At 40.5% G+C, this 7997-nt stretch overlaps 4 non-coding genes across 4 annotated transcripts; all 4 read left to right on the forward strand.

Moving 5' to 3' along the window:
- Nucleotides 1–74, forward strand: TRNAV-AAC. The gene has a single exon. It is a non-coding gene; the product is annotated as a tRNA-Val (tRNA).
- A 4045-nt stretch (nucleotides 75–4119) lies between these two features.
- TRNAV-AAC lies at nucleotides 4120–4193 on the forward strand. The gene has a single exon. It is a non-coding gene; the product is annotated as a tRNA-Val (tRNA).
- A 1063-nt stretch (nucleotides 4194–5256) lies between these two features.
- On the forward strand, nucleotides 5257–5330 carry TRNAV-AAC. The gene has a single exon. It is a non-coding gene; the product is annotated as a tRNA-Val (tRNA).
- A 2174-nt stretch (nucleotides 5331–7504) lies between these two features.
- TRNAV-AAC lies at nucleotides 7505–7578 on the forward strand. The gene has a single exon. It is a non-coding gene; the product is annotated as a tRNA-Val (tRNA).
- The last annotated feature ends 419 nt before the right edge of the window (nucleotides 7579–7997 follow it).

The raw sequence follows: 7997 nt of genomic DNA on the forward strand, positions 1-7997 counted from the left end.
GGTGTTGTGGTGTAGTTGGTTATCACGTCAGTCTAACACACTGAAGGTCTCCGGTTCGAGTCCGGGCGACGCCATATTATCTCTTTTTATTTTTTTTATAAAAAAAATGTTTAGATTTTTGGAATATACTTCAGTCTAACTTCATCCTTTACCTTATTCAATGAAGTTCATTATTTTAACCAATTAGAAATCTCACGAAGACGTAAATAAGTCATGAATCATCACAATATTAGTGGGATGGTATTTAATAGGAGTGCATTCTTGATATCTCTTCATGACCATATTCTCGTCATTTCAATGGCCAATTTGCAAAAGGCTCTATGCGTACAGGGTGAGATGTTGCCATAATTTTCGTAAAAAGTGATTACATTCATTTCAAGTATTCTCACAGCTTGTCTGCAAGTTATATCAACGAAGGTAAATCACGGGATAAAGTTATATTAATTATTAAACTTTTAAAAACAATTAATATAAATTTATATTTTATATTTTAGATTCTTAATTCTAATTTTTTCATTCTCTATAATATTGTGTCATGGTGTAGTTGGTTATCATGTCACTCTAACACACTGAAGGTCTCTAGTTTCAGTCCTTGCGACGCTAGTTTTTATCTTTTTTCTTACTATTATTTTTTTTTTAAAAAAAAATGTTTAGATTTTGGAAGGTGCTTCCTCTATATATAGCATACCTTTCACAGACTTAAACACTCGGCTGACACTTATTCCAATTGATTCTGCCTGAGCGCTAAGTCGATGGATGCTGGGCACGTGGCGCTCTCCGAACTGACGACGTGGATCTCTGACCGGCCGTATGGGTGTCCGGCGAACCTGTAAGGAAGTCGGGCCAGGAAGGGGTTCCCGGCGACGACCCTCCGACGCTCAAGTCAGGCAAGAGGAAAACTATTAAGTGTCTCCAAAGATGCGAGATCGCGTACCTCCGACGAAGTCTGAGGGCTCTTATATAGAGCTGTGGGGAGGCTTATGAACACCTACCGAGGCGTACACGTGTCCTTTACCATACCTTAATATGGGCTTGCCAGAGGAGCATGTCTGACACCATACTGCTACAGTCCGAGCACCTCTCTGATGGGACGGCAGAACCTTCTGTCGTAAGATTCTGTGTATGGCTTGATCGTTGAACATGCCTGTTGTCAGAAGATGTTCCCCCATGCCCCCTTGTCCTTGTCTCTTTTTCCCCGAGCCGAGCGTCCATCCGCTCGGCAAGCATCGGTCAGACCGGGCGTAGGTATCGGTCCGACCGGGAAGATTTCACTCCATCGCGTGCTCGGCTGAGATTGTTCCTTCACAGCATTGATGCTTTACGCCTCGGCCGAGTGGGCTACCCGCTCGGCCCGGCGACCCTATTCACCATGAGCGTCGGAAACCTGACTCCCCGTCGGGTTGTCTTTGACTCCGCTCGGACCCGTTCGGCCGGTCGACCCAACCCTTCTCCGATCGGCTGGCCCTCAGGTTGACCCTTTTGACTTTTGACCTCTACGTGTCATTGACTCCCCTCAAAGGGGGTCCTCTGTCCTTACCGCCGGATCACTTGCCTCCCCTTCAAGTTTAGTCGAAGGAAGCGATTAGTCCGACTGACTGGACTTCCAGTTACGCCGAGCGGCTTCATGGTATCGCTGTCGCCTGTCAGATGATGGCGATCGACGACGACTACTCCGAGGAACGGGGTGGGCGATCAGTGGAAGGCTTCGGCAATCTCGTGTGTTATACGTGTCGGTCCGGTGGAACGAGCAAAACATGGGGGTCCATACCTTTTTCTTTGGTTTGGGCCGCTCGGCAGCTACCTGTTGGACGGCGTGGGACCTCGCGTGGTGAGGGCGGGCTGCTTCGGCCCCCGGTCCTCTGGGCGACTCCTGGCGAGTGACAGGCTTCCGCTCGGCAGGGGCTAGCCGCTCAGTTGGAACTTCTTTTCTTCGGGCCGCCTGGGCTTCCTCCACATTAATGTACTCATTGACCCGGTGTAACATATGATCGTAGTCTCGGGGCGGCTTCCGAATAAGTGAACGGAAGAAGTCACCGTCTACGAGGCCTTGCGTGAAGGCATTCATCATTGTTTCTGAGGTGGCCGTTGGGATATCCATGGCCACCCGGTTGAATCGTTGGATATAAGCTCTGGGCGGCTCCCTGGGCTCTTGCTTGATGGCAAATAGACTGACACTGGTCTTCTGGTAACGCCGACTGCTTGCAAAATGATCGAGAAAAGTGATGCGGAATTCTTTAAAGCTGGTGATGGATCCGTCTGGCAGCCTCCGGAACCATCGTTGCGCCGATCCCGAGAGGGTGGTAAGGAACACCCGGCATTTCACTCCATCTGTGTATTGATGCAGCGTAGCTGTGTTGTCGAACTTACCTAGATGGTCGTCTGGATCGGTGGTTCCATTGTATTCCCCGATCGCCGGGGGCACATAATGTTTTGGCAGAGGGTCCCGCAGGATGACCTCTGAAAACTACCGGTTGATCCGCTCGGGGGAGGCGTCCGTTCGGGGAGCCTTGCCTTTTCTGTAGTCTCGCCTGGGCACCTCGTCGGATGAAGATCCTCGATCAAGGTTAGCTGGTGCGACTTCAAGAGGCGTACGGAATAGGGCCCGATAAAATGGAATCGGGGCAGGCGGTACTTCTCCTTGAATGCCGATCGGATCCTTATCTCGGCCCCATGCCGCTCGGCCTCCAGACGCTGACGTTGCTTGTTGCTCCAGTCGCTCGGCTTGCACCTTCTGTTTCTGTTGCTCCACAAGATTAGCTGCTCTTACCTCGATTAGAGCGTCGGGTTCCTCTTTGGAGAGCATCACGGTGTGAGGTCGTCCAGCTTCGTCCATCGTTTCCGCTCGGATGCAGATGCGTTCCCACAGACGGCACCAATTTGATCCTGTCCGAGCGCTGAGTCGATGGACGCTGGGCACGTGGCGCTCTCCGAACTGACGACGTGGATCTCTGACCGACTGTATGGGTGTCCGGTAAACCTGCAAAGAAGTAGGGCCGGGAAGGGGTTCCCGGGACGATCCTCCGACGCTCAAGTCAGGCAAGAGGGAAACTATGAAGTGACTCCAAAGATGCGAGATTGCGTACCTCCGACGAAGTCTGAGGACTCTTATATAGAGCTGTGGGGAGGATTATGCACACCTACCGAGGCGTACACGTGTCCTTTACCATACCTTAATATGGGCTTGCCAGAGGAGCATGCCTGACACCATGCTGCTACAATCCGAGCACCTCTCTGATGGGACGGCAAAACCTTTTGTCGTAAGATTCTGCGTATGACTTGATCGTTGAACATGCCTGTTGTCAGAAGATGTTCCCCCATGTCCCCTTGTCCTTGTCTCTTTTTCCCCGAGCCGAGCGTCCATCCGCTCGGCAAGCATTGGTCCGACCGGGCGTAGGTATCGGTCTGATCGGGAAGATTTCACTCCATCGTGTGCTCGGCTGAGACTGTTCCTTCACAGCATTGATGCTTTACGCCTCGGCTGAGCGGGCTACCCGCTCGGCCCGGCGACCCTGTTCACCATGAGCGTCGGAAACCCGACTCCCTTCGGGTTGTCTTTGACTCCGCTCGGACCCGTTCGGCCGGTCGACCCAACCCTTCTCCGATCAGCTGGCCCTCAGGTTGACCCTTTTGACTTTTGACCTCTACGTGTCATTGACTCCCCTCAAAGGGGGTCCCCTATCCTTACCGCCGGATCACCAATCATATGCACTCTTGTAGTAAAATTAATTACCTTCAACCTTTACCTTATTCTAGTAAGTTCGTTCGTTTAACCAATTAGAAATCCCTCGAAGACGTAAATAAGTCATGAATCGTCACAATGCTAGTGGAAAGGTAATTAATAGGAGTGCATTTTTACTATCTCTTCATCACCATATTTTTGTCCTTTCAACGGTCAATTTGCAAATAGCTCCATGTGTACAAGGTGAGGTGTTTCTCTAATTATCATAAAAAGCGATTACGTTCATTTCAGGTATTCCTCACAGCTTATCTCTAGGTTATATCAAGCAAGGTAAATCACGGGGTAAATTTATTTTAATAATTAAAATTTTAAAATAATTAATATAAATTTATATTTTATATTTTAGATTCTTAATTCACATTTTTCATTCTATTTTATATGGTGTCGTGGTGTAGTTGGTTATCACGTCAGTCTAACACACTGAAGGTCTCCGGTTCGAGTCCGGGCGACGCCATATTATCTCTTTTTAATTTTTTTTTAAAAAAATGTTTAGATTTTTGGAATATTCTTCAGTCTAACTTCATCCTTTACCTTATTCAATGAAGTTCATTATTTTAACCAATTAGAAATCTCACGAAGACGTAAATAAGTCACGAATCATCACAATATTAGTGGGATGGTATTTAATAGGAGTGCATTCTTGATATCTCTTCATGACCATATTCTCGTCATTTCAATGGCCAATTTGCAAAAGGCTTTATGCGTACAGGGTGAGATGTTGCCATAATTTTCGTAAAAAGTGATTACATTCATTTCAAGTATTTTCACAGCTTGTCTGCAAGTTATATCAACGAAGGTAAATCACGGGATAAAGTTATATTAATTATTAAACTTTTAAAAACAATTAATATAAATTTATATTTTAGATTCTTAATTGTAATTTTTTCAATCTTTATAATATTGTGTCATGGTGTAGTTGGTTATCATGTCACTCTAACACACTGAAGATCTCTGGTTTGAGTTTGGGCGACGCTAGTTTATCTCTTTTTTAACTATTATTTTTTTTTTATAAAAAATGTTTAGATTTTGGAATGTGCTTCCTTTATATATGGCATACCTTTCACAGTCTTAAACACTCGGATGACAATTATTCCAATCATATGCACTCTTGTAGTAAAATTAATTACCTTCATCCTTTACCATATTCTAGTAAGTTCGTTCCTTTAACCAATTAGACATCCCGCGAAGACGTAAATAAGTCATGAATCGTCACAATATTAGTGGAAAGGTAATTAATAGGAGTGGATTTTTACTATCTCTTCATGACCATATTTTTGTCCTTTCAACGGTCAATTTGCAAATGGCTCCATGTGTACAAGGTGAGGTGTTTCTTTAATTATCGTAAAAAAGTGATTACGTTCATTTCAGGTATTCCGCACAGCTTGTCTTTAGGTTATATCAAGCAAGGTAAATCACGGGGTAAATTTATTTTAATAATTAAAATTTTAAAATAATTAATATAAATTTATATTTTATATTTTAGATGCTTCATTCTCATTTTTCATTCTATTTAATATGGTGTCGTGGTGTACTTGGTTATCACGTCAGTCTAACACACTGAAGGTCTCCGGTTCGAGTCTGGGCGACGCCAGATTATCTCTTTTTTAACTTTTTTTTTTAAATGTTTAGATTTTTGGAATATGCTTCCGTCTAACTTCATCCTATACCTTATTCTATTAAGTTCATTATTTTAACCAATTAGACATCTTCGCATTAGTGGGAAGGTATTTAATAGGAGTGCATTCTTGAAATCTCTTCATGACCATATTCTTGTCATTTCAATGGTCAATTTGAAAAGGCTCTATGCGTACAAGGTGAGATGTTGCCCTAATTTTCGTAAAAAGTGATTACATTCATTTCAAGTATTCTCACAGCTTGTCTGCAAGTTATATCAAGGAAGGTAAATCACGGGATAAAGTTATATTAATTATTAAAATTTTAAAAACAATTAATTTAAATTTATATTTTATATTTTAGATTCTTAATTCTAATTTTTTCATTCTCTATAATATTGTGTCATGGTGTAGTTGGTTATCATGTCACTCTAACACACTGCAGGTCTCTGGTTTGAGGCTGGGCGATGCTAGTTTATCTCTTTTTTTACTATTATTTCTTTAAAAAAAATGTTTAGATTTTGGAATGTGCTTCCTCTATATATAGCATACCTTCCACTGTCTTGAACACTCGGCTGACAATTATTCCAATCATATGCACTCTTGTAGTAAAATTAATCACCTTCATCCTTTACCTTATTCTAGTAAGTTCGATCTTTTAACCAATTAGACATCCTGCGAAGACGTAAATAAGTCATGAATCATCACAATGTTAGTGGAAAGGTAATTAATAGGAGTGCATTTTTACTATCTCTTCATGACCATATTTTTGTCCTTTCAACGGCCAATTTGCAAATGGCTCCATGTGTACAAGGTGCGGTGTTTCTCTAATTATCGTAAAAAGTGATTACATTCATTTCAGGTATTCCTCACAGCTTGTCCCTAGGTTATATCATGCAAGGTAAATCACGGGATAAATTTATTTTAATAATTAAAATTTTAAAATAATTAATATAAATTTATATTTTATATTTTAGATTCTTAATTCTCATTTTTCATTCTATTTTATATGGTGTCGTGGTGTAGTTGGTTATCACGTATGTCTAACACACTGAAAGTCTATGGTTCGAGTTTGGACGACGCTAGATTATCTCTTTTTTAACTTATTTTTTTTAAAAAAAAATGTTTAGATTTTTGGAATGTGCTTCCGTCTACCTTCATCCTTTACCTTATTCTAGTAAGTTCATTCTTTTAACCAATTAGACATCTCGCGAAGACGTAAGTAAGTCACGAATCATCACAATATTAGCGGGAAGGTATTTAATAGGAGTGCATTCTTGTTATCTCTTCATGACCATATTCTTGTCATTTCAATGGTCAATTTGCAAAAGGCTCTATGCGTACAAGGTGAGATGTTGCCCTAATTTTCGTAAAAAGTGATTACGTTCATTCATGTATTCTCACAGCTTGTCTGCAAGTTATATCAAGGAAGGTAAATCACGGGATAAAGTTATATTAATTTTTAAACTTTTAAAAACAATTAATATAAATTTATATTTTATATTTTAGATTCTTAATTGTAATTTTTTCAATCTCTATAATATTGTGTCATGGTGTAGTTGGCTATCATGTCACTCTAACACACTGAAGGTCTTTGGTTTGAGTCCGGGCGACGTTAGTTTATCTCTTTTTTTACTATTATTTTTTTTAAATGTTTTGATTTTGGAATGTGATTCCTCTATATATGGCATACCTTTCACAGTCTTAAACACTTAGCTGACAATTATTCCAATCATATGCACTCTTGTAGTAAAATTAATTACTTTCATCCTTTAGCTTATTCTAGTAAGTTCGTTCTTTTAACCAATTAGACATCCCGCGAAGACGTAAATAAGTCTTGAATTATCACAATGTTAGTGGAAAGGTAATTAATAGGAGTGTATTTTTACTATCTCTTCATGACCATATTTTTGTCCTTTCAACGGTCAATTTGGAAATGGCTCCATGTGTACAAGGTGAGATGTTTCTCTAATTATCGTAAAAAGTGATTACGTTCATTTCAGGTATTCCTCACAGCTTATCTCCAGGTTATATCAAGGAAGGTAAATCACGGGGTTAATTTATTTTAATAATTAAAATTTTAAAATAATTAATATAAATTTATATTTTATATTTTAGATTCTTCATTCTCATTTTTCATTCTATTTAATATGGTGTCGTGGTGTAGTTGGTTATCACGTCAGTCTAACACACTGAAGGTCTCCGGTTCGAGTCCGGGCGACGCCAGATTATCTCTTTTTTAACTTTTTTTTAAAAAAAATGTTTAGATTTTTGTAATGTGCTTCCTCTATATATGGCATACCAATTGACAATTATTCCGATCATATGCACTCATGTAATAAAAATAATTACCTTCATATTTTACCTTATTCTAGTAAGTCGTTCTTCTAACTGTTGGGATATAACCGATGCGGTGTGTGCTAAAACTCGTTTCGTAAACATACGCAGTAGAAAATAAAACAATAATAATTTCTAAATTATTATATCACATGCACCTCACGCATATAAAGAAATAACAAGCTAAACATTATCGCATAATTAAGTTTTTATGAAAAGTAAATTTACGCTAGATGTACCTTACGAATGATCTGTAATGAGAAGGGCATCAACCGTAGTGACGTTGTCGAACCTCACCTTTATTCATA

The sequence above is a fragment of the Zingiber officinale genome, chromosome 1A, assembly GCF_018446385.1.
Source record: "Zingiber officinale cultivar Zhangliang chromosome 1A, Zo_v1.1, whole genome shotgun sequence".
NCBI lineage: Eukaryota > Viridiplantae > Streptophyta > Magnoliopsida > Zingiberales > Zingiberaceae > Zingiber > Zingiber officinale.